At 41.9% G+C, this 26,177-nt stretch overlaps 1 pseudogene; it reads left to right on the top strand.

Moving 5' to 3' along the window:
• The first annotated feature begins 10,833 nt into the window (after window positions 1-10,833).
• LOC123825432 lies at window positions 10,834-11,644 on the top strand (annotated as a pseudogene).
• The last annotated feature ends 14,533 nt before the right edge of the window (window positions 11,645-26,177 follow it).

Below are 26,177 nucleotides of genomic sequence, written 5' to 3'. Positions count from 1 at the left end.
AAAAATAAATAAATAAAATCTTAAAAAAAAATACCAACCAGAATAGACAGAAAATTGATCTGTATGGAAGTCCGACAACCAAGGAGTTAAAATAGACACATTTGTCCAGACCAGTAGGCAGCGCAGAGTCAGGCAGTTGGGCAGAGAGGGGTCATGGCACAAAAAGCCATGGCACCAGGCATGCAAGATGGAAGCGGGTGGACCCTGGGCATGCAGGCAGTGGATTGCAGACCCAGGGTGCAGGGTGGCTACAGGCAGACCCAGCAAGGTGGTGATCATGAAGTGGGGCATGGTGTGCAAGGTGGCTGGCTGACGGGGCCATCCCACATTCATGCGCAGATAAACCAGGCAAGGCTGGGGAGCAAGACAGACCGCACGACCCAAGGTTCCAGCGTTGGAGAAATAAAGCCTCAAGGCACGGATTGGGGACACCCGTGGGGATTGAGGAGCAGGGAGAGACCCCCAGCCTCACGGGAGAGCTCATTGGAGAGTCCCACAGGGTTCTAGAATGTACACAAGCCCACTCACATAGGAATCAGCACCAGAAAGGCCCAGTTTGCTTGGGAGAAGTGGCAGAAGGGATTGAAATCTGAAGAGAGCAGAGCAAGCGCCATTGTTCCCTCTTGGACTCTGTCCCCACATACAGCATCACAACCCAACAACTGGGTTGCCCCACCCTGGTGAACACCTAAAGCTCTGTCCCTCACTATGTAACAGGTGCAACCAGACAAAAAAAAATGGCCCAAATGAAAGAACAGATCAAAGCTCCAGAAAAAATACAACTAAGTGACGAAGAGATAGCCAACCTATCATATGCACAGTTCAAAACACTGGTAATCAGGATACTCACAGAATTGGTTGAATTTGGTTGCAAATTAGATGAGGAAATGAAGGCTACACTAAGTGAAATGAAGGAAAATGCATAAGGAACCAATAGTGATGGGGAGAAAACTGGGACTCAAATCAACAGAGTGGACTAGGAGGAAGAAAGAAACAACCAAACAGAAAAGAATGAAGAAATAAGAATTCAAAAAAATGAGGAGAGGCTTAGGAACCTCCAGGACATCTTGAAATGTTCCAACATCTGAATTATAGGGGTATAATAAGGGGAAGAGGAAGAACAACAAGTGGAAAACTTATCTGAACAAATAACAAAGGAGAATTTCCCCAATTTGGCAAAGGAAATAGACTTCCAGGAAGTCCAGGAAGCTCAGAGAGTCCCAAAGAAGTTGGTCCCCAGGATGAACACACCAAGGTACATTGTAATTACATTAGCCAAGATTAAAATGAAGGAGAGAATCCTAGAAGCAGCAAGAGATAAGGAGACAGTAACCTACAAAGGAGTTCCCATCAGTCTGTCAGCTGATTTCTCAAAAGAGATCTTACAGGCAAGAAGGGTCTGGAAAGAAGTATTCCAAGTCATGAAAGGAAAGGACCTACATCCAAGATTGCTCTATCCAGCAAAGCTTTCTTTTAGAATGGAAGGGCAGATAAAGTGCTTCCCAGATAAGGTCAAGTTAAAGGAGTTCACCATCACCAAGCCCTTATTATATGAAATGTTAAAGGGACTTAGCTAATTAAAAGAAACTAAAAAACGTGTATAGTAAAAATGAAAGCAAACTCACAATTATTAACAACCACACCTAAAACAAAAACAAAAACAAACTAAGCAAACAACTAGAACAGGAACAGAACCACAGAAATGGAGATCACATGGAGGGTTAGTAACAGCGAAGTGGAAGGAGCGGGGGGGAAAGGTACAGAGAATAAGTAGCATAGATGGTAGGCAGAAAATAGACAGGGGTGGGGGAGTAAGAATAGTATGGGAAATGTAGAAGCTAAAGAACTTATGACACATGGACATGAACTAAAGGGAGGGAATGTGGGTGGGAGAGGGTGTGCAGGGTGGAGGGGAATGAAGGGGGGAAAATGGGACAACTCTAATAGCATAATCAATAAAATACATTAAAATTTTTTTAAAATTCAGGAAAAAAATAATCATAATTACATCACAAAGCTCACAAGATGAAATTAAATGGGAATTAATGTGAAGGAAGGCCTGTACTTGAGTCCAAAGGAAGTAATAGCTGGTGGAGGACAAGGTAAGTCTGGACACCCAATGGTAGCTCGTGTGCTAAGACTGACTGCTTAGAATGAGTCAGTGGAGGGAGATAGCCAAGGACTGTAGGTGATGCTGGACTAAAACAAGAGTGGGTTCCCTCTGCCTGAAGATGGCATCCAGCTGTGTGTGGCTTGCTAGGAATAACAATAGCCTGACACTGTTGATGGAGGGCCTGCTGCACACCAGCACTATTCTAGGTGCTTTATCTCAATCATTTCTGCTAATCAGCACAAGCACAGGTAAGGTAAGTGAGGCAAGGAGAGATTAAGTAACTTGCTCAAGGTCACACAGCTTTGATGATGCTAGTTTGGAGCCAGGCAGTCTGACATCAGAGTTGGCACCCATAGCCAGTAGCTAGGATGGCTCCCAGAAAGCAGGACAATGACAGTCTGCTCTCATGTAGGAGACAGCAGGGAAGAGCACCTCCTGTGTGCTATAACTATGTTAGAGTTTTCATATATACTAACTTTTTCCCTCCTGGAAGAGAAGTATTACAGTTCCCAGTTTAAACATGAAGCTTGGGTGGGTGAATAGCAGAAGGAACCAGAGCATTCTCACCTGAAAGAAACACACCTTACAGTGCATCTGGGAGTGGGGCAAATATCTGAGGGGGTCAGGATGAAATTATTTTGTTTAGACTCAAGAGAATAGAGCTGAAGCAATGGATAGAATTCACAACAATGTAACTTTGTCTTGAAGTTATAAGGTTTAATATAGCTTATTAATAGTCATAATTATACTAAAATAATGGTATAGATACATTATGTACATATAGTACATTATGTATGTATAGTACATAATGTATCTTAGCATGTAAGTATTTATTACATGCTAAGAACTTCATAGTCATTATATATAATGCTGTTTTAATAATAAAATCACAGTAAGCATTATTACTCAGCACTTAATCTATGCCACACCCTGTGCCACAACTTTAAATGGTAAGTGCTATTAATATCCATGTTTTCTAAATGATGAAGTGAGAAACAGAGAGAGATTACGTAAACATACCTTGGACACACAGCTGTGAAAAGGTGCATGATGTGACAGCCTGACTCCAGGTCAGAGTTCCCAGCAGTCATGCTGGACCAGCAAAGAGGAATCACTGAGACATTGCTAGGAAACACTAGGATTCCAGCAGTCAGGGTGGGAGCATGCCAGCTGTAATGTAGGGTTCCTCCCACCCCGAAATACCTTGTGGTGTGTAAGAACGGATGATCCCTACGCAAAGGGGCTGTTTGGAGACCCCTCCTCAGCTCCTGCGCCCAGGACAAAGGCCAGGATGCTGGGTGCACAGCAGTCCCTGTCCCGCACATGCCAGCCCTCGTGTGCTTTATTAAAAGGAAGTGTTTACCCAGCCTACTCCTGGCAGGGCCGCAGCAGCAGTTTATTAGGGCTTCGTTGGACTGTAAATTGTGGCTGGTTTATAAAAAAGACTAGGCAGAGCAGGCCCACTGGGACAGCCCCTATCCGCAGCACTAGATACGTGAGGCTTTAACTAAATCATTGATTTCCCTGCGGAAAGAGCAGCCCAGATAACCACCCATTCCGCTGCTTAGCTGTTGTCTTCCGGCACCTGGAGGGCAGAGAGGCAACGCTCCCCTTCCCTCCTGTCTCCATCTCTGTACCCACGTGCACGTGCGCACACATGGACCCACGCGCACGCACGCATACACACAACGCCAACTCCTCTAGCTGCCCCTAGCATTCTGGTACACTGGCCCTAAAAAGCCAACAAGGCCTAAAGGATCTCTCTGAAGTCAGACAGATTTAGGTCCAAATACCAGTTGAATGACCTCGAGCTTAGGTTGTCAGATTTAGCAAATAAAAGCATAGTACACACAGTTAAATTTGAATTTCAGATAAACAATGATTAGTATTTTGGTATAAGCATGGGACATGCTTCTCTGAAATTTACATGTAACTGGGCACCCTTATTCTTCCTGCAACAGTAAAATCTTCCTCATCTGTAAAATCTTCCAATTCTTATGAGATCTAGAAAAGACAATACCTATGAAGTGCTTAATGCTACGTCTAGCATACTGTTATTGCTTAATTATTACTACTCCATTTCATATGACCTGATCTGCAGTCCATTGCAGTACTTTGTTTAACCCTTCAAGTCTCACTAAAGGACAGATGCATCCACATCTTTGTATCCCCAATGCCTAGAAAGTTCCTGGAACAATATATGCTAAATAATTCAATCGATTATTAGTTTAACAGTTGTAAAAAGACAAAAGCCAATGAATGAAAAAATTAATGATCCTACGATTATATATCCCTAAAGCAAGATTCCCAACTTTTAAAAACAAAGAGCAAGATCACCTTTCTGTTGACACATATTTATCATGTCCCAGTTAAGATATTATGGACACCTGAGACTGCCTGCCATGGCTCAAATTCTGATTCCTCCTCTCATCTGTAAAATGGAGATAATAATAGTATCCACCTCAAACAGTTCACCTAAGTTCATAAGTGTAAAATACTTCAGACAGCACCAGGCAAATAGAACGTGGTGATCAATTAACGATAGCTATTACTTAGGCCAGCTCTTGCCCGTTGTCACCAGAGAGAAATGAACAGGACAGCAAGGCACACCAGAAGGGGAGGGTTCAGTGGAACATGGGAGCACAGAGTTGCTCCTTGCCCACAAGCTGCAGGCCAGAGGAGGGATGGCCGGCCTCTGCCTTCAGAGAAGACAGGGACTTCCTCCAGAAGGCCTGGGTAGTGAACACTGTGTGCAGAGGGCTAGGCTCCTGACACTTACCAACATCTGACATATTTGTCTAGCATCTATCTCCCCCTACCAGAATGCAATTCTATGAAATGAGACATTTTTCAATGTTTTGTTTACTGGAATATCCCAGAAGAACACTTGACTCAGAGTATATGTATCCATCAGTTGTCTGGGAAGGGGCAAGGAGGAAGTAAAGTTGAGAGAGATTTTGTATTTTAATTTTTTTCCCTTTTTCCTCCTCTATCCTCCCTTAATTTTTCCTTCCTTTGAGGTGAGAAGAGCATGTGTATAGAGGTGACAAGAAGTGGAGAGAGAAAATAGTGACAACAGACATCCTCAGGTGAGACAGGAGGATGGAACCCTCCTCCACTTTTTAAGCAAGCTCATTCATCCAATAATACCTTTTTGTACATCAGTGATAATAAGAATTAACATTCATTCTCATCCACCTCATTCTCATCCACCTCATTGGGGGGTGGGAGTGGAGGTGTAAAATGTTTCTCGGGCACTAAAAGAATGAAGTTAATTAATTTATGTGTCATGATTTAGAAAGTTCTCCGAGATATATTAAGTTGGGGAGTTGCTGAGTAGTGTGTAGAGCATGCTTTGTGCATGTATGTGTGTTTATATCATATAGAACATATCTGCAAGAATATAAAAGAAACTGCTCATAGTGGTCACCTCTTGTGGAGAGAACTGGAGGAGAGGGAGCTGTCTATAATGGGACAGGTAACTTCATTAGAGACCATTTTGTTTTATTTACTTTTTAGCTGTATGCATTAATTACTGTTTAAATTTTTAAAGTAGTGTTTAAAATATTTGGGGACCAATAAAAATATTTTAAATGCTTTTTAAATTATAAGATAATACATAAGGGAATAAAGAAATAATTTTTAAAAGAAAAGAAAAGAAAAGAAAAGGCACCTGTGATTTCCTCATGTAGATATAACCATGGGGAACACCTTGGTAGCTAACCTACTGTTTTTTACAATGCACATATACTTTTTTCCCCACCAGATGCTAATATTTTACATCTTTTAAAAATATTTAACCATATATTGAGCAGCATTTCTTACATCATTAACATAGACTTTTCATTACCATGGTCATGGGAGAGGTATCTCATAATGTATTTAATCCAATCCTCACTGTTGGACATTAGGTTGTTCTGGATGTGTCTCCTTTAATCTGTATTAACACAGGAAATGTTTATACTATAGTGAGAAAAAAAGCAAGACATTAAAGAGTATGATTCATTTTTGCACATGTATGTGGGCATATATGTGTATGTGTGTGTCTACACATGCAACAAACATTTCATATACATGCCTGTGTCTGTATGATAAAAGATTGACACAATATACAGCAAAATGTTAACAATCTTTTTCTGGGGTTAGTAAGTTCTGGGTTAATTTTTGTTTTCTTCTTTTCTCTACATTTGCTAAAATGCCTAGTGGAGTGAAGACTGTGTGCACCACCTGAAGCCTTGCTGCAGGACTCAGGCACTCCTGCCCCCAGCTTCTGGGAGAGCTAGCCATCGGTGCCTCTCAGCTGAGACAGTTTCCAGGGGCTTTCCTCTGCTGAAGGAGCAGCCTCATCCAAGGTCACAAGCACCCTTCCTGGGATATCTTCAGCCATGAGTGGTCTTTGCGGGCATAAAAAGTCCGGGGCCCTACTTTAGTCTCAGCTCCAACACTCCTACGGATCAGCTGAGGCCTTTCTCCTGGATGCCCAATTTCTCCCTCTGCCCAGGCCTGCTTTCTAGGTGAGCCAACCTATAGCATCTAAAATGAAGACATTCGTTTGGCAATGAAAAAACTTTTCAATTAAAAAAAATCTTTGTAAAATGCCCTACTTTTTGTTCTAGAAGATCTCCCACTATAAAAAATTATCTGTTCTCCAGTGTGGCCAATGAAATATACTATGAGATCTGTTCCCTGGGTCATGCAGAGAAATTCATGGAAGGCAATTAATCAGTCTTTTTCTCTGACAATAAATCCCCTCCCAGTGGTGCCTGTCCCTGACCAGCTGACATTTCCTTAACCCACTTGCCACCTTACTTGTGTTAAATGACTTATAGTCTTAAACTTGGAGATTTTAATCTCATCTATTAAGCCAGCAGGGCCAGTAATTCCCTGAATGCATTTTTATTGACTTTGTAAATCAGACTTCCCCACATCAGACACAGTGACCGGGAGAGAGGTGTTTGTCTGTGAAATTGGCTGGACACAGACCATTGACTGTGATGATAACCAGTGATTTGTGGGACCAGATAGACAAGCCACATGCACTAAGCAGATTAAAATATAACAAAACAAAAAGGTTCCATTACCAGGAATACTGGCAAAGGGCAGCAGAATGTTCTTGATAAAAGTCAGAAAACAAACTAATTCCTGCAGTGAGCCAGCGTATGTGAGGCTGCTAAGCACAGCTAAGTAAACTAATTTCAGAAAGCCCTTCAGTGGAAGTCAGAGAAAGCTGGGCTCCCACCCTGCAGGGGTGCAGGTTCTTATGCTCTGCAGGCCCTCTGCCTGCTGACAGGAAGAGCTTCCAAAGGGTGCAACGAGGATCCTAAACAGCTTTAAAGAACACTCTTCTGGTGGCCCTTTTCCCACTGAGGATAAGACTGAATGAATCTAGGTGGTCAGGTGCCTGCCTATTGCTCTGACTTTATCCTTGTCACTCCCACTCTTGCCTGCTCCTCTACATCTACATTGCCTTCTTGCTGTTATGCCAATACCACTAGCACCTCTGACCTCAGGGCCTTTGCAGTTGCTGTTCCTTTTGACTATCATGTTCTTATACCAGTCTAGTTCATGCACTTCACTCAGGTCTCTGGACAGATGTCACCTCCTCGGAGATACCTTCCCTGGTCACTCAATCTGAAATATACCCTGCCTCCTCAAGCCCAATCACTCTCAGTGTCTCCATTCTCATTTTTTTTGTATTTAGTATGAACAAACATCATGTTATTTATTACACAAAGTTGTTCATTCTAAGCCTCACTTCTCCAGAGAACAGGAGTTTTTGTCTGTTCACTGCTGTATTCTCAGTGCTTAGGACAGAAAATGCTGGAGTGTTTGTTGAATGAATGAATGATGTATGCTACCAGCTATTCTTTTATCTTCATCAAGTAGCTGAATTTATTCATATAGTATTTATGTAACAAATGTTTGGTGAGGACCTGCAATAAGCCAGGCCTTTTGTTTGAGTCTCTCTCTGAGAGGATTCCATCCCTTCCTGCCCTCATCTGGAAGACATGGCTCTTTATTATTTTTTAAATATATTTTATTGATTATGCTATTACAGTTGTCCCATTATTTTCTCCACTTTCTTCCCCTCTGCCCTGCAACCGCCTTCCACCCACATCACCCTCCCCCTTAGTTCATGTCCATGGGTCATATATATAAGTTCTTTGGCTTCTCCATTTCCTAAACTATTCTTAACCTACCCCTATTTTGTACATGCCAATTATGCTTCTCATTCCCTGTATATTTTCTCCTATTCTACCCCTCCCCACTGATAACCCTCTATGTGATCTCCATTTCTTTGATTCTGTTCCTGTTCTAGTTGTTGCTCAGTTCATTTTTGTTTTTTATAGGTTCAATTGTTGATAGTTGTGAGTTTACTGTTCATACTTTTTATCATGTTCTTTTTCTTAGATAAGTCCCTTTAACATTTCATATAATAAGGGCTCTGTGATGATGAACTCCTTTAGCTTTACCTTGTCTGGAAAGCACTTTATCTGACCTTCCATTCTAAATGATAGCTTTGCTGGATAGAGTAATCTTGGATGTAGGTCCTTGCCTTTCATGACTTAGAATACTTCTTTCCAGCCCCTTCTTGCCCGCAAGGTTTCTTTTGAGAAATCAGCTGATAGTCTTACAAGCACTCCTTTGTAGGTAACTGTCTCCATTTCTCTTGCTGCTTTTCAGATTATCTCCCTATCTTTCATCTTGGCTAATGTAATTATGATGTGCCTTGGTGTGTTCCTCTTTGGGTCCAACTTCTTTGGGACTCTCTGAGCTTCCTGGACTTTCTGGAAATCTATTTTGTTTGCCAGATTGGGGAAGTTCCCCTTCATTATTTGTTCAAATAAGTTTTCAATTTCTTGCTCTTCCTCTTGTCCTTCTGACACCCTTATGATTCAGTTGTTGGAACATTTAAAGTTGTCCCAGAGGTTCCTAACTCTCTCCTCATATTTTTTGAATTCCTCTTTCTTCATTCTGTTCCAGTTGAATGTTTATTTCTCTCTTCTTCTCCAAATCATTGATTTGAGTCCCTGTTTCCTTCCCTTCACTATTGGTTCCCTGTATATTTTCTTTTATTTCACTTAGCACAGCTTCTCTTTTTCCTCTGTTTTGCGACAATACTCAGTCGTTTCTCTGAGCAACCTGATTACCAGTGTTTTGATAGACTGGTTATCTCTTCATTGCTTAGTTCTATTTTTAGAGCTTTGATCTGTTTTTTTCATTTGGGCCATATTTCTTTGTCTTGATGCACCTGTTATGTTGTAAGTGGTGGATCCTTAGGTATTGGCCAGGGCAGGGCAACACAAGTCACTGCATGTGGGGGACTATATGTGGAAGAGGGGTCTGAGAGGAAACAATATTACTTGCTCAGCTGACAGCCAGCTTTCAGTCACTTCCCCCAGTACTCACAAGCAAGTTGGGCCCTTCTGGTGCTGATTCCTAAGTGGGTGGGTTTGTGTCAGTTTCAGGACTGTGTGGGTCTCTCTAAAAAAGTCTCCTGTGAGGCTAGAAGTTTCTCCCACTGCTGCAACCCCCACAGAATTTTATAGCCAGAGGTTTTGAAGTTTTCTTTCCCCACACTGGAACCCTGGGTTGTTCAGTCTGTCTCATTCCCAAGTTGTTCCTCCAAGTTTATCTACACATAAATGTGGGACCACCCAGTCCAGCAGCTGCTGCCTTGCCCATCTGGTCCACCAGCCATTGCTTTGCCCATGAGCCCTCTCCTCCCAGCTGCCTGTCTCCCCCAAGCTCTTACCAGTCTGAAGAATGTTTCTTTAACTCCTTTGTTGTCAGACTTCCATACAGTTCTATTTTATGGCAGTTCTGGTTATTTTTTTTAATTTGTTGTTGGCCTTCTTTTGGTTGTACAAGGAGGCAAAGTGTATCTACTACACCTCCATCTTGGCCGTAGTCTCTCCAAGCACACACTTTGTTGGTATGTGTAAAATATTCTTTTCCAGCAATATGCTCAGCTCACTTCCCTTTCTAAATTCCTCCAGAGAGAGTGGCAGGAAGTATGTAAGAATGAGAAATGCCAGGGACAGACCATTTTTTGAGGCAATCTGGCAGGGGAGGAGGGAGGACAAGGGGTACTAGGAAGAGGCAGGATGGAGGGCATGAATTTCGGTTAAAGAAGGAACTGTTGGAAAGAGAGAGGCTATGAATTCAAAAGAGAGAGAAAAGTTAATGTGGAGAAAATGTCCCTAAGGAGGGAGCAGGCAAAAGATCAAAAGCATGAGTGGATGAAATGAAATTAATTAACAAGTTCATGCCTGAAAGCCATCATTTTCTTTCTGAGATAGAAGTCTAATCCAAGGGGACTGGGCTAATTTAAGAGGCAAGAAGAGGTGGCAATGTGTGTTTGAAACATACCAGCTGCTGAGAAGAGCAGGAGAGAAAGAGGACAAGCACTGGAAGGGATGCTCTGCCTGCTGAGGGCCGTGCAAAGCTGGAGACCTTGACTTTGAGGTGTCCTATCATACATGCTTGCATAGCTTATTCTGCACTCCCATACATGGCAAGTAATGCCTGGCTGTCTTTGTGTTGTAAAAATAAAATAACAATAATCACTAACATTTAGTAGGGTATTACCATTTCCCCCATTTTACAGATGAGGAAACTGGGGCACAGAGTTACACAGACAGTGGTTGTATTAGTCAGGGTTCTCCTGAAAAACAGAACAAAAAGATATATATGTATCTTTCTCTGTCTCCGTCTTTATGGAAGCTGTCAAACAAGGTTCAGCCACAGTTGTTCTGAAATAAAAAACCTGTGCAGTGTGGTTGCACTGAAAAGAGCACAATCAGAGTCTGCAGCTCACCAGAAAAGTTCTCCCTGTTGGCCACAGTATTGGTATCTCAATTACAGGACTTAAGCTGATGCCAGGCTATTACATAATATTATGTATCAGGAGTTTTTGGATTCCAGATTTTTATTTGACAGACCTCTTCCTGTGTCTCATCTTACATCTCTAATTAGAAGCAAGAACCAGTTACCCACACAAAGATATGGCTGAAGACCATATGGTATTGGGCTGCTTATTGCTGGATATGATGATATGGGTTCTCATATTTCCCAAACATGTCCATCTGCCAACTACTTTGACTGCAGAGTTCTATCTATTAGAGTCCATTTTCAATCAGCCCATACTTACTTGGAGATACATGTCTGAGTTTACAGAGTAAACTGGAATGAACTGGTTAAGCATGGTCTGCGTGCTTTAAGAGAGACTCCCTGCAGAGCAGGACCTAACTGCAAAGAACAATTCCATTGGACTTGTTGGTTAAGACTTGGAGTTTATGATTTATGATGATGATGATGATATGTCTCCTTTCCTGGGTCTTGAAGAAAGGCCCCAGAGAAAAGCACAACACTTCTCAACCTGCTGATCAGCCTGCAGAAAAGTCATTAAGTGATAATCCCCCAGTCTATATATGTGTTATCAAATGTGTAAGTATGCAGGAACATGTACTGGTGACAATAATCTATACTTTGAACAAAAAAATGCAGAGGTGGAATGGCATGTTTTAGGAATTAGTCCAGATGTGAGTTTTTCCCAAGCAACTTCACTGAAACCATATAATGGGATGCATTTTTCTTTGAAAAGATCTATATAATCATATTCTAGAAAGTATATTTATCTGTGCTGATGTTTTTATGTAAAGAACATAGTGTTTTGTGGTTTTAAAAACAACTCTGAGATAAAATTATTTCATCTGCTGATGAAAAAAAAGAATAATAAAATTTTCTTTCACAGAGAAGCAAGAGGAGGCAAAAGGCAACTCATCAGAAAGCAATTGCAATAATTTGGAAAGAGAAGATGGGGTTCAACGAGAAGGGAAGCATGAGAGGCAGTGAGAGGCTCCATCAAACTCTGGGTGTGTTTTGAAGGCAGAGCGAAGAGAATGTGCTGATGCTTCAAAGAAAAAGAGGCATGAAGGGTGCCCCAACACTTTGCTCTTCCTCACAGGTCAGTTGCTCTTCCTTGGCCGCCCACTCTCTTCCCAGGGTTGTCATAGACCTCACATTTACGAGGGCCTCAAATGAAAAAGTTTGGCCTAAATTTGTTCCTAAAATTGCAAAGGTAAGCACATATAATAAGATAATTACATAGGAAGGTGGGAGAGAGAAGAAAGATGCAGTGACAATTGAGTTAAATTCCTGTCCATCATACCTGGCAGTCAAAAGATAGTGTCCATGGTTGATAAATGAAGAAATAGCAGTTTTCACAAGTTGCTTGGAGATATGGAGGTAACCACTGGAAGAAATACTTAAAAAGAGTTAAAATTGGTTGTCTCTGAGTAATAAGATTGAGAGTGGCAAAGGGTTGGGCAAGAATGTTGTGTTTCATTGAAAACTGAGTTTTCAAGATGTTGCAGGAGTAGCTGGATGTTTATTATACTTCCTCCCAGAACCAAACTGCAAATAAAACTAAACTGGGGAACATTCAACCTGAATTATCAACTGAAGACTATCTGCAGAGGAGATTTTTAACCAAGGGTAGACAGAAACCACCTCAAGACTGGAAGGAAAAGAAGGGTTGCAGAAAGGGCTGGCCCCACTCCCACAGGTGGCAGACTGAGGTTATGGAGGGACATCATGGCTGTTGGAGGTTCCCCTGAGAGAGTGAAACCTGCACCCAGGACTGAGCTCCCCAGCCTGGAATGTCAGAGCCAGGATCAGCCACCCATGTAGCATCCAGAGGTGAAAGGCAAAGAGTTTTCTATTCACCAGGGAGACACAGAGCCTGCCAGAGATAAAGCCACAGTTTTTAAAGGGGCCAAAGTACAAGATTTCCTATCTCAGCACTCACCCTGGGCTCTGATAAAGGGAGAGCGGTACCGACTGGAGTAGCTTGGGCAGTCTGGAGTGGGAGACACTGGGGAGAGATGTGCAGAAGCGACTACAGAGATCCCTGTGTTAGGTCATTCCCCCCATATCACAGCAGCCATTTTCCTTCAGAGGAGCATGCCCCTCCTAGGGACATCAACCTGGGGAAAAACAATTACTCCACTCTCTGGAATCCTGGTCTCCCTACCCTACATCTTAACCCCAGCTGAGGAGACAGTAGCATAGGCAGATTCAGAGTATGTCAGTGACTGGCACTTCCTCCTCATAGGACAGCCAACAGAAACACCCTCCTGGTTTCTGACAGATCTAACCACTGGGCTCCAGAGGCACCACCCAACTGCCTACTAGGGGATCCACCCTGCAGAGATCAGGGAAATAATTCAGGACAGACTCAGACATGTGGCTTTGGGGCAGGGGAACACACCCACTGTCTTCCATAAAGTCATCCCCCACAAATTAACCTGTCGATATTACAACAGAAATTTTAATTAATTTTTTAAATTTAATTATAACATGAATTATAGCTATTATAACAGAAAATAAGAAAAGAAAATATAAAAACACCCCTAAGCTCACTGACCATAAATAACCACTATCTTTTCCTGAGCACAGACACACAGACACCTAAACAGCTGTAAATGTGGCATCATTCTACATGTAATTGATTTTGCATTCTACTTTTTCATGTAAATATTATCACCATTTTTGTGTTAACCAGCATGTTATTCAAAAACCTCATATTGGCAAAGTTCATATTGAATTATATTTATTCAGTGGTTTTTTTTATTCCTCAACTACTCATTCTTAATGCAGAACCCCTAGAAGAAAAGCACAAAACACAAAAGGTCAGTTGTAACCAGGTAAACATTTTAGTGGATGCCATTGCAACTTTTCTTTTATTGTCTTGTCTTGTCTTGTCTTGTCTTTTCTTTTGGACAATACTGGCAACATGAATTTGAACTGCAAACCTGAATCAGTACTGGCAATTTTTATTTTCTACATACTGTTTATTTCTAAGAAAAAGTTTTCTTTTTAAGAAAGGGAATGGAAAACACATTTTCCTTATAAATATACTTGTATGCACAAGGTCTGTTTAGAAGGTATACAGGCATTAATATGAAAAACAGAGGCATTTATTGAAGAAGATACTAGATACAACAGATTGTACATAGATACAACAAACATTGTACATAGGACAATGACACCTCAGTCCCCTTCAAAGTAGGCACCTTGGGACCTCACACAGTTCTTCCAATTGCCGTCAGCTGCCATATCACATTTTCCTGAATCTCACTGATGGTCTGAAATCTCTTCCCTTTCAAAGATTATTTTAATTTAGGGAAAAGCCAGAAGTCACAGGGCACCCAATCTGGGCTGTAGGGGACTGAGTCATCTGAATGATTTGATGTTTCACCAAAAATCTCTACAGGAGATGTGATGCATGAGCAGGCACATTGTAATGATGAAACTACCCACCACCAGTTGCCCATGCTAGGGTCTTCTGAATCATCCTAATATTTTCTATGGAGGAATGCTCAAGCTTAACACGAAATTTGATGCAGATTCATTGCTCTACTTGCTCAGTCATTTTGAACATGACAGCTACACAGTACGCATGCTCACTTGGCAGCTTCTACTGCCCCCACTGACTAGTACAGTGAAGTTGTCATTGTTCATGCATGTGCAGTCCAGTCCACTCTCCTTGGCTACCATATTATATCCATGTTGCACAAACCATTCTTGTTATACTAGCAATGGCTGGACTTTTTCTGGACAGAACTTGGTATACACAATGGAATATTACTGGGCCATAAACAATAATGAAATCTTACCATTTGTGGCAGCATGGGTAGACATTTAGGCCAGAATATTAGCTCAGTGAAATAAGTCAGTCAGAGAAAGAAAAGTACCATATGATTTCACTTATATGTGGAATTTAAAGAAAAAAATAAATGAATACACAAAATAGAAACAGACTCACACATACAGAAAACAGGCAGATGGTTACTAGACAGGAGGGGGATTGAGGGACTGGGTGGAACAGGTGAAGAGATTAAGAAGTACAAATTGGTAGTTACAAAATAGTCATGAGGATGTAAAGTACAGCATGAAAATATAGTTGATAGTATTGTAATAACTACGTGTGATATCAGGTAGGTACTGGAAATATCAGGGGTAACACTTTGAAAAGTACATGATTGTCTAACCATTATGCTATATGCCTGAAACTGATAGAATATAATATAGAATGTCAACTGTAATTGAAAACTAAAATTTAAAAAAGAATTAGGTAATAATGGCTAGTATTTTAAGGAGGATTTGTAAAAAGAATGATATGATAAATTTTCCGTGCTGTCATTTAAAATTTTTTGAGTGTCTTCAGATATACCAAAAAATTGAATGCATCGAAACGTATTATCCGTGTCCATTCTGGATTATGTGACATCTGACCTCTGATAGGGACTGTGTGATAACATTCCACAATCCCAGGGGGTTCCATCACATAGTGTACACTGTGAATGAGACCCTCCACAGCTGAACAGGACACAACCTGCACAGCCTTACCTGGCAGCTTCCATAGGACTCCATGATGAGAAAGAGATAGGCTAGAGCTGACTGTCAGCCCAGGTGGCTCACTCAGTGGTTTCCCTGTTCATCATTCCCTGCTGGGGGGGTGGTTTGAAGATGGATTATGTTTCCTCACTTTGATCACACAGTCCTTTAGGAGCAGAGTCTGAAAATGCAGTCTCCTCCCAATAAGAAAAGAAAAACAAAATCCCTGGGTTGTCAGACCCAGCATTTAATCTCCTCCTTTTTTTTGTGAGGTCCCAAGTGAATATAAATCACTGAGATAAAATACTTTCTTCATTTCACCATCTAGACATAAGGTTGCAAACTGGAGTGCTGTATCATTTATGTCTTGTGTAACTTGTGGAGATATTTTGAATTTATCTGCCAACCAATTCTAAGTAAAAATCCAGGTGTTCAGCTTCTTTTGAAAAAAAACCCAGGAAATGGACTACATTGAGCCCCTGTTCCCACCTGGCAACAGTCAGCTGGAGGTATGAAACAAGCCCCTTGGGAGGGGACCTTGCTTTCTAATGCTCTTCAGCCCCACCCCTGCCTATTGCCTCCCCAACCCCTCTGGCTTCACTCTGTCACCTGCCAACCCCTAGAGTCAGTCATATTCACTTCAGTGTAAATAATTCTTTTCACCCAGAAATGGCCTACTAATTATTTTATTGATTTACAGAGTCCACTAATTTATTGAATTTTCTAGTGGTAACAAGCCTTGGCTACAGAATTAAACAACAACAACAACAAAAACTACAGCAGAACAGATTCCAAGAGCTCTTTTTCTCATAGCACACAAGGCATCCTGTTAGTATTAAGGAAGCACCATCCTCCCTCACTTCTGCAAAGGCCACCAGCGATGAATACATTTTCAAAAATCACCTCTGATCTACCTTGAAATGAGCTCACAGATCTCCCAGAGCTGTATAATTAGTTGTATCTCCAAGGCAGGGCTCCCCCACAGGACAACCAGGCCATATTAAATTAACCCTTAGTCACCTGAACAGACGTGGATGATAAAAAAATGCAACTTATAACCAAGCTTACAGAAAGAACAACAGATCTAAACAAAACACAGCATTTTCCTCCAAAAAAAGTAGCAAATGTTTAAGAAAATGTCCAATGAAAGAACAGAGCCGGCACTCTTGCTTCCTGTTCTAAGTAGTGTAAGCCTTTTAGGAAAGGCTATTTAGAGATATGTTTCAAGAGAAATCTCTTTTATGTTCCTAGTTCTTGGTGCTGTGAGCTCAGCTTTCTAGCACCTCCACTCGCCAGTAGCTAATAGAGGGTACACATGGGGTACAATTGACAAGTCAGGAATTTTGAGGAATTTCTGCCCAGGATGGCATGAACAGGATCGAGCAAAGGAGGTGTCTGAGGTCTGATATAGGACTCCCCCTTCTTGGTGAGGTGGTGTGTTGGAGAAGTGATGGGGAGAATCTGCTAGAACCTACAGCCTACCCTGTGTTTCCTAAGTCAGAGGGGTGTGGGCTCCAGGCATGAGTGGGTTGAGAGGCTGGGCTTCTGTTCCCATCCTAGAGGCCTCAGAAAGCCCTGGAATGGCCTGCAGGACAGGCTCTCTTGGGCTATGACCAACCCAGTAGACTCAACCCCATAGATTGCACCCAGGGAGGCCATCCTCCCACATCCTGTAAAGAAGCAGCAGATCAACCAGCCCAAATAAGTGACTGATTTCCTCCATTCTGTTCCCCCCATCCTTGGATAAACCTCCCTACATCAGTAGCTAGGTTTCACACAGGAAAACAAAAACAAAAACACCACTCCTGACAACAAGGAGCATACCCTCAGTGCAGCAGTGGGATCACCTGGCCCATTTTCCTTAATCCCCTCCTCCTCCTACCCTGCTCACTACATCTCCCCCAGCCTGGAGAGTCTCTTCTTCTAGAGTTACTTTTCCAAAAGGCGAATTTGATTGTGTCATCACCCCTTCTGCATTCATCCATCAAAGAAACACTTTCAGGCCTCCCCTTGCTCTTAAAATGAAGCCTGGGACCTTAACTACGACCCAGCCAACCCTTCTGACCTCAGAACTTGTCCGCATCTCCATACCCTACTCTCTTCCACCCACACTCCAACCACTGGAGGTTTTTATTCAGATTCCCCAATAGCTCAGGCTTCCTCCCACTGCAGAGCTTTGCACACGCACTCCCCCTGCCTGCATGCTCTTCTCACTTTTGCCCTTACTCATCCTTCAGATCACAGCTCAAATGCACCTTCCTCCAGGAAGCATTCCCTGACCACCATCCCATTCTCAGTCACTCATTCTCTTAGTGATTACCATTTGCTTGCATCTATTATTATGATGATTGAGTATAAACCCAATAAGAGCTAAGACAATATCTGTTTTCCTCACCATGGCAGCCCCAACACCCAGAACAGTGTAACTGAATGTATTTTCAAGTATGATTCAAGGGAAGACTAAGATTAGAATGCAGCTTTCCTAATTGAGGCAGGGATGGAAGGGTTGGTTTGAAAATCTAAACTCAGAATGCAGACAAAGCAACTCTCAGCTGGTGATTGATCCAGTGAAACCTCCTATTTGCAGATGGCTGTTTAGTGAGATCTTTTATATTGGTGAGAACCCTGTGCCTTCCCTTCTACCCATGTTATATGCTTTGTATGTCTGGGTTCTAGGTGTGCCACAGAGACACCCTAATTTTTTTTCTAGAGTTTGTGACAAAACCCCTTGCAGGGGCTCCCAGAGAGTCTGCTTCTTCTATTCCCACACCCCCCAACACACACACAAAGGCTTCTGGAGCCCTAAACTTGGCCATTGACAGGTAGCCTTTTCTCTTCTCTTCTCTTCTCTTCTCTTCTCTTCTCTTCTCTTCTCTTCTCTTCTCTTCTCTTCTCTTCTCTTCTCTTCTCTTCTCTTCTCTTCTCTTCTCTTCCCTTCCCTTCCCTTCCCCTCCCCTCCCCTCCTTTCTTTTTCTTTTTCTTTTTCTTTTTCTTTTTCTTTTTCTTTCTTTTGTTAATTGTGGACCCGAAGGTCCCTCTTATAAAATCTGGCCAAATATGAGAGGCAGCATGAGGCATACACAAATAGCCTACAGTTCAAAGGAAGGGAACTTCTCTATAGTCACAGGAAAATAATTTACAACCAGGAGCAGGCGGCAGAAGAGGATGAGGGGGAGAAGGAGAGGGAGGAGGAAGAGGAGAAAGTTGAGAGGGAGGAAGGGAAGGAGAAAAACATCGCTAAAATATCTGATTTGTGATCTCAACAAGAATGAAGGAGTCTTTTTAATCTATGGAATGGAAGCAGGTGGTCACAATGAGGAATTAATTTGGGGTTAGGAAGAATTATCTAAAGATGAAAAACATAGTAACCAAATTAGAGGCCACCTTGGGGCAGCATATAGGAGATAAAGCCACATGGATGACAGAATTGGCAAAGTGGAATAGAAACTTGAGAAAACTTGTTCCCTTCTCCCACTAATCTCAGAGGAAATGATAAAATCATGTAAGAAAACAGAGACAAAACAGTAGACATCTCAAAAGATGAGAACTCTCTATTAAATAATAGAAAAAATCTGGATCTAAACAAAGATAGAGTTTAAAATGGAGACTGGACTTTAAGCAAATAAAATTCACATATAGAAATATTGGAGCAAATTTTCTTTTTAACTCCTATGAGCACCTGGGGGACATAGCAGGTTGGCTTCAGACTGGCACTCTACAACACTGAATGTCAGAAAACACTGGATCATCATTTACAATGTACTTAACAGTTGTGACGAAAAGATTCTCTCTATGCAGCCATGGTATCATTTGGGGAGAAGTCACCAGAAAGATTTTCTCAAACATGCAAAGATCCATTCTGAATAAAATACTTAAAGACCCATGCCAGCAAAACAAAATAGCAATCAGAGGTAAATATTCAAGAATAAGGAAACAGTTGCTAGGAAGGATGTGTTTTGGCTATTGAAGCCAGTTCAACAGAAAGGAGATAATCACTCTAAAATATTGTTTTAGTATGGACACAAGGTTGATTGTCTCCATAACATTTTTAAATATAATTAAAAACATGATGGAGTTTAATTCACAAAGTCTGAAGCAGAGAAAATTCCCAAATGAAAATTTTCATCTTCTCCAAAACAAGAGGACCCCAAAATTGCAGTTCTATAATTGATTTTGATAGCTTCCTATAGATTTAAGAATTTCTTTAAAAAATCTTTAAGGTGGATAAGGTAACTGTCAAGGGGAGGGTCTTCTAAGTTTTCACAAAAGGTAACAGAAATCAAAACAATTTATAGAGGGAAAAAGAAAAAGAGAGGGAACATTACAAACAAGATGACAAAATCCAAACAGAGTCAGCAGTTGGAAAATGGCTGTTGAAATGGTCACAAAATGGTCTGTGAGGGCCTGCACTGGGGTGGTGGCAGTAGGGATAGACCAGGACCTCCTCATCTGAAGACTGTTGAAGACATAACACCTGAGGACTTGATAGCCAGTTGGATGTGAGGGGAGGGCTAGGAAGAAAGGGAAGAATTGAGGATCCCAGGCTCATACCCTGGTGACCAGAAGGATGCTGGCACCACCAACTGGAAAAGAAGACTCAGAAAAAAAATATGGCTCCAGCTGTGGCCACATTAGCCGATGTACCTGAGACATCTTGGTGGATCTGTGAAGCAGGTTGCTCAGGAATGTGGCCTGGGCCACAGAATTATCACTGCAGTAAGAGGATAGAGTTCACCCTGCCAAGATTTCACCAATCATTATACCTGGAGGGATTTTTCAACTAAAGACTTCATGAAGACCACCACAAATTTTTTTTTAATTTAGAACATCATATAGCCTCCACCAAGAAATGGTCCTCCCAGTCCCACCCCAGCTCCCATAGTCAATCCCCACACTGTTGTCCATGTTCATGGGTTATTCATACATGTTCTTTGACTAGTCCCTTCCCCTTCTTTCCACCGTTATACCCCTTCCCACTTCCCCTGGCAGCTGCCAGTCTGTTTCATGTTTCCATGTCTCTGGTTCTATTTTCCTTGTTAGTTTATTTTGTTCATTAAATTTCTCTTATAGGTGAGGTCATATGGTGTTTGTCTTTCACCTACTGGCTTCACTTAGCATAATGCTCTCCAGTTCTATCCATGCTGTCACAAAGGGTAGGAGCCCCTTCTCTCTTTCTGCTGCATAGTATTCCATTGTGTAAATATACAACAGTTTTTTAATCTACCCATTTACTGGTAAGCACTTAGGCTGTTTCCAGTACTTGACCATTGTAAATAATGCTGGTATGAATGTAGGGGTACATAAGGAGGGCAAAGGGAGAAAAATTGGGAACACTGTAATAGAATGACAATAATAAAAGAAAAGAAATAGTGGAATCTTATGCATGATAGGTCAGACCCAATTAAAGAGTTGTTTACATGTTTTGAAAAAAAGAAATGGAAACTATATGTATTTCACTCCAGACGGAGGACTAACCAGAAACAACCAAGTATGAGTTACACCTGCAGCTCTAATTTTAGTTTCTATAAAGCAAAGACTGTGATGGCCAACTCAGCACCCAGGCTTATTTTCAATCCTTGCTCTACCACTTACTGTCTATTGTGCCTGGGTTTTCTCATTGATATGGGGACAACATGACCTCTCATATACCCCTGTTCTTAGGTCATTACCAAGATTAGTCCATGTTAAAAGCTCAGACAGTGGCTGACAACACTGTTGTCACTAGTTCCAACCTAGGCTCTTGTTACATCGTCCAAGTTTCCTTCATTCTCAACTTTACTGTTTAACATGGGTATCACTTTTGTTCTTAAATCAGACCTTATAGCTATTTGCAACATAATGTTTATTGAACTTTCCTTTGACCAGCCCCACCCCTGGGGCTATCTGGGGCTCACCTCAATGAGCACGTACATTTATTATACCATACCTGTATAAACTAAACACTTTTTACATATACATTATTTATCCTAACATATCTAGCTCTTCCAATATTATATTATATAGGTTTTCCTTCTTATCAGTACGACCTACCAGGGCAGTCATGAGACTTCTGTAAGACAGTTCCCATTCTCCCAGGCTACAGGACCTCACCAGATTGCCTGTGCATCACCATCCATCTTCCCAGCTTGAGAATGAAATTCTGGATTCCTTCCCATTGGTTTTCTTTTTTGGCTAAAATTCCTTGAGCAGTGACATCACACACTTGCATTGCTAATGATCTCATCTTCATGACAACCCAAAAGTTAGATACTATTATTAATCTCCATCTTCAAGCTAATGAACTAAAGCATAGAAGGGTTGGGTAATGTGTCCAAGGTCACATAGCTGGTAATTAGTGGAGCCAGAATTCAAAGCCAGCTTGTCTGCTCCATCATCAATGTCCGTATACTTACCCTCCAGCTCTCCCTGCATCCTATCCATAAACACACCTCTATCTTCCAAAAGGCTCTCCTTCACCTTGCTAAACAAGATACACAACATAACCCTTACATAATAATGCTTAAGGAACCTCAATACTGCATACTCTCTGAGTATACTGGCTTCTGCGGATGTCCTCACTGGTTGCAGTTTACATGGGTTTGTCTTGTGCATGTTTGGAGTGGTAGGGACCTTCTACGGAGAGTTCCTCTAATTCTAAACCCAATGCTCGGAATATTTTCTGTAACACTGGAGGAGAGAATTAATTCCCAACAAGGCTTGGTGTAAAGCCTAGAGTGGAGGTCATCTGTTAGGAGGCTGCAGGTCCTGGTGTAACACACACTGGGACCACATATGGAGATGGCAGGCTGTGTGGCATGCCAAGGCTGACAAGGCCACAGAAGAAGAGTCAACAGGGCATTGCAGGCAGTACAGGAGCTCTGTTGGGAACTTCACTATTTACTAATTGCTAACTGGAGGCCATTCCTGTAATCAGCAGCAACTTCCATGACAAGCGACCACCAGAAGTGGGATGTTTGCCAAGCATCAGTGTCTGTCCTGCAGTTCCCTCACACAGGACACAGGTTCTCAGGCATCCAAATTAAAGTCACATTATTGTTTGCATGTGTTCTTGGTTCTGCCTGGGCGTTGCCTGACAGGGGCCCAGAGTGGCACCTTTAACAGATGACTCAAGCGCTCAGTTTCAATCTATGCCAACTTCTATAGTGACAGTCAATTTTTCAAGTTTTGTCATCCTTCAGAGCCATTAAGTCAGCAGACACAGTTGTCTAGCACTGTGATGCAGCAACAGCTGCACAAGGTTTAGCAGACAATCTGTAAAAGACATTTCTCTCTATTTTGCACCCACCCACCTCCCATCCCTATGGTTTCACACACACAAAGAAGAAATGGTATTACCACCCCCAAAATAAATTATAAATAGATAGATGATAGATAGATAGACAGATAGATAAATTGTATGCCTTTGGTGCCCTGAATGTGGTACAAAGACTATACAAAGACACCCAGTTATTCTTAGGGTTTGAACTCAAAGGAGGCAGGCGATGTTTCAGCCTATGCGCCCTGGTGTCAAATTGCCTGGATCCAAGTTCCAACCCTGACTGTTCTAGGCACCAGAGTCTCTACAAGCTACTGAGCTCCTGTAGCCTCGGTTTCCTCATCTGTGATATTCATGGTATCAATGGTCTCTGCCTTTGTAAATTTTCAGTTAAACGAGGTGATATATGGAGAGTGCCTGGTTTAGAGCAGGAGCACAGTCGACCTTGGCTGTTGCTAGGGAAAAGGAGAGAGATTAACAGGATGAAAATCATCAGCAAAAATCTAAATCCTCAGAAGGGAGGAAATGGAGGCAAGGGCAAGGGTCTGGGACAGAGTGAAGATGGCTTCCCCAAGCGTGCTGGGAAAACTTTGGTGTAATTTCTTACATGTTGGAAAAATAAAAATGAAAAGAGAGTGAGTTTCCTCCCTATTTTATATCAAGGTGAGATTAAACTCCTCACTGACAAGTGGAGTGAGCTCTCTAGAGAAAGATATTACCTAAACAAAAGTTATTTTTTTAATCTTTTTATAAGCAGTGAAGGTAAATTACTCTCTTTGAAATTAATTACAGCATCAGAACTGGCCCTGTTTCCAAGTCCCTCTCTTGTCTTATAAAAATGGAAGTCAGATTCCCCAGCAGGGCAGGAGAGAGAAGGTTCTGTTTAGCAGGGGCTGGTGAGCCCTTTCTCATGCAGCCTCCTTGAGCAAGAACCCCAGGTCTTCAGACCTCCATTTATAAAGCCTCAATGGGGAAATAATAATAATACGTTCCTGTTCCTCCTAGATTTCTGAGTGTTGTGCAATATTAACTAATTAATTCTCCTAAGTCAGCAGAGGAAATTGCTTCCAAAGGTTTCTGAGCACTCATGAAATGTAAATGAAGTCTCTACCCCATCTTCCCTTCCAGGCTTAGAGCCTTCCAACTGCTATCTGTGCACCTGGAATAAATGCAGAATCTGCCTCCAAGATACTACATGGTCTGGCTGCTCCTCACTAACTCTTCACAGGCTTGGCTCCCAGCTCATTCCACTTTGAGGCTTGTGCACTTGCTGTTCCCTCTGCTTGGAATGCTCTTCCCCTAACTTTCTGCCTGACTCTCCCCACACTTCAGGTCTCATCTCAAATGTCATCTACTCAGAGTCCTACCTGACCACTCTCTCAAGCTCGCTTGACCTGTCTCTGTCTCTTATTTTCCATGTAAAATTTATCATTGAGTTCAAGTGCCTTCTGTGTGTGTTGTTCATTGCCATTTGAGCTAGAATATGAGCTGTAGGAGGACTTCTGTTTGCTGTTTTTAGTGCCTTTTGCCATGTGTGGCACATAATAGATAGTAACTTTTTTGATAAACAAAGAAATGAAGGTAAGAGGAACTCAATTCATTCACCCTCAGCCAACTGTGGAGTAATGATATGTTTTATGAATAGAATGCCCATCTCTAAGATGCTTAAAACTCTTATTGACATTATCCCAGTGCTAAGTCTGCTCCCAAACCTTCTTCCTTTGGGTTGAGTAGGCTCAGAATGTCCTCAAGAGGACATTCTGCTGTCCCCAAGAGGAAAAACTGCTGTCCCCCAAAACCACATGTACTTCACAAGGTCCCCAGTACTCAGCCTGCTTTGAAGGTTGATAGTTTGTCTCCATTTGACAGCATGGGAATTGGGGGACATGAGGTCACGGGTTACTGGGCTTTAGGAGTCAGAGCCCTGGAGATCTCTACCAATTCCCTTGATGATGAGGAACCAAGGTCAAGAGTGGAAAGGACCCACCAAAATATAAGTTCATAATGAGCCAAGTTGAGAGCCCGTGTTCTTCTTGTTTTATTGGATCAAGAGATTTACCAGAAAAGGAGATCTATCAGCTACTGACCAACTACTATGTGCAATGCAGGTGAGGTGTTATTGTACCCATTTTATAAATGAATAAACCAAGGCTCAGAGAGTTGAAATTCACTTGTTCCAGATCATCAATATGTCAAGCTAAGAAACTATATTTAAATTCAAGTCTATCACACTTTAAATACTCTGTTATTTCAACTCTCTTCAGGAATAGGTTGATATTATAGTAAAGGTCACATGGGCCAACATTTCTCACAAAAGCTAACATAATTCTGACAATAACATTAAACCAAAATACAATTGCTTTATGTCAGACCCTGTGTTATATCACCTCAGTTAATCCTGACAACAGCACTAGGAGGTTGAGGTGGGTGAGCAAAGCTACCTGGATTTACATCACAGTGCTTAAAGCTAGGTGAGCTTAGGCAGGAATTGTCTTTCTATGCCTTACTTTCCTCATCACAAAATGGGGGTATCAATATTACCTACCTCATAAGGGCATTGTGAGATTAAACTAGTTATTACACATAAAGAAGTTAGAGTCATGCCTGGCACACAGTAAACATCCATAAACACTACCTGTTATTACTCATCATCCTTAAACAGGGAATGAAACAGATGCTCTGAGGGTGCACACAAGTCTCCATGTAGGTGATCTGCAAGAACATCAAACTCAGGATGTTGAAAAGAGTTTTTCTCTATCCCTCCTCCCCCTTCCTGCCTGGGTTCTGTACAGCTGCCCAAACTAGAAGCCCCTGATGCCTGTCCTCCTCTACCCTCTAATCCCTACATTCAAGTGGTCACCTAGACTTAGGAATGTTTTTTATTTTTGAAATGAACAAGGTTTTAATATAACTCAGGTATGTAAAATACTGTACACTGTAGATGATCTAGAGAACTAGAGCTTCAAGTCTTGTTGTTGAAAAGCCATTAAGCTGATTGAAAAACCAAGTGTGGAGAACAAAACTACACCAAAGGCCATGGTAAGTCTGTGGCATCTACATCCCAAGTCCTTCAGGCAGAACAGCTGTCTCAGTGAATATCACACTGATCTGTTGCATGGACACAAGCAGTGTGTCCAGCCTGGAGGTGGGCTGCGGAACCGCATCTGGGTCATGTTGTCACTTGGATATTCTCGAACTGGAACAAACTGCATAAGACCAAGAACCAAAAACAAACCCCACAAAACAAAAAAACCCCCACAAATGAACAAAAAAAAGGACTAAGAACCTGCTAGCACAAACTAATAACTGTCCACGGCAGACAGTGTTTGGTCTAATGGTGGTGACTTCTGTAGCACCCTCATGCACTGTGGTCCCATCTACCCCTCCTGGTATCTCATAATTCAG

This window comes from Phyllostomus hastatus, unplaced genomic scaffold (assembly GCF_019186645.2).
Source record: "Phyllostomus hastatus isolate PE091 unplaced genomic scaffold, TTU_PhHast_1.1 phas_contig_64, whole genome shotgun sequence".
Classification (NCBI taxonomy): Eukaryota; Metazoa; Chordata; class Mammalia; order Chiroptera; family Phyllostomidae; genus Phyllostomus; species Phyllostomus hastatus.
Note: the sequence above shows the minus strand (reverse complement) of the source record. Positions and strands in the feature narration are given on the sequence as shown.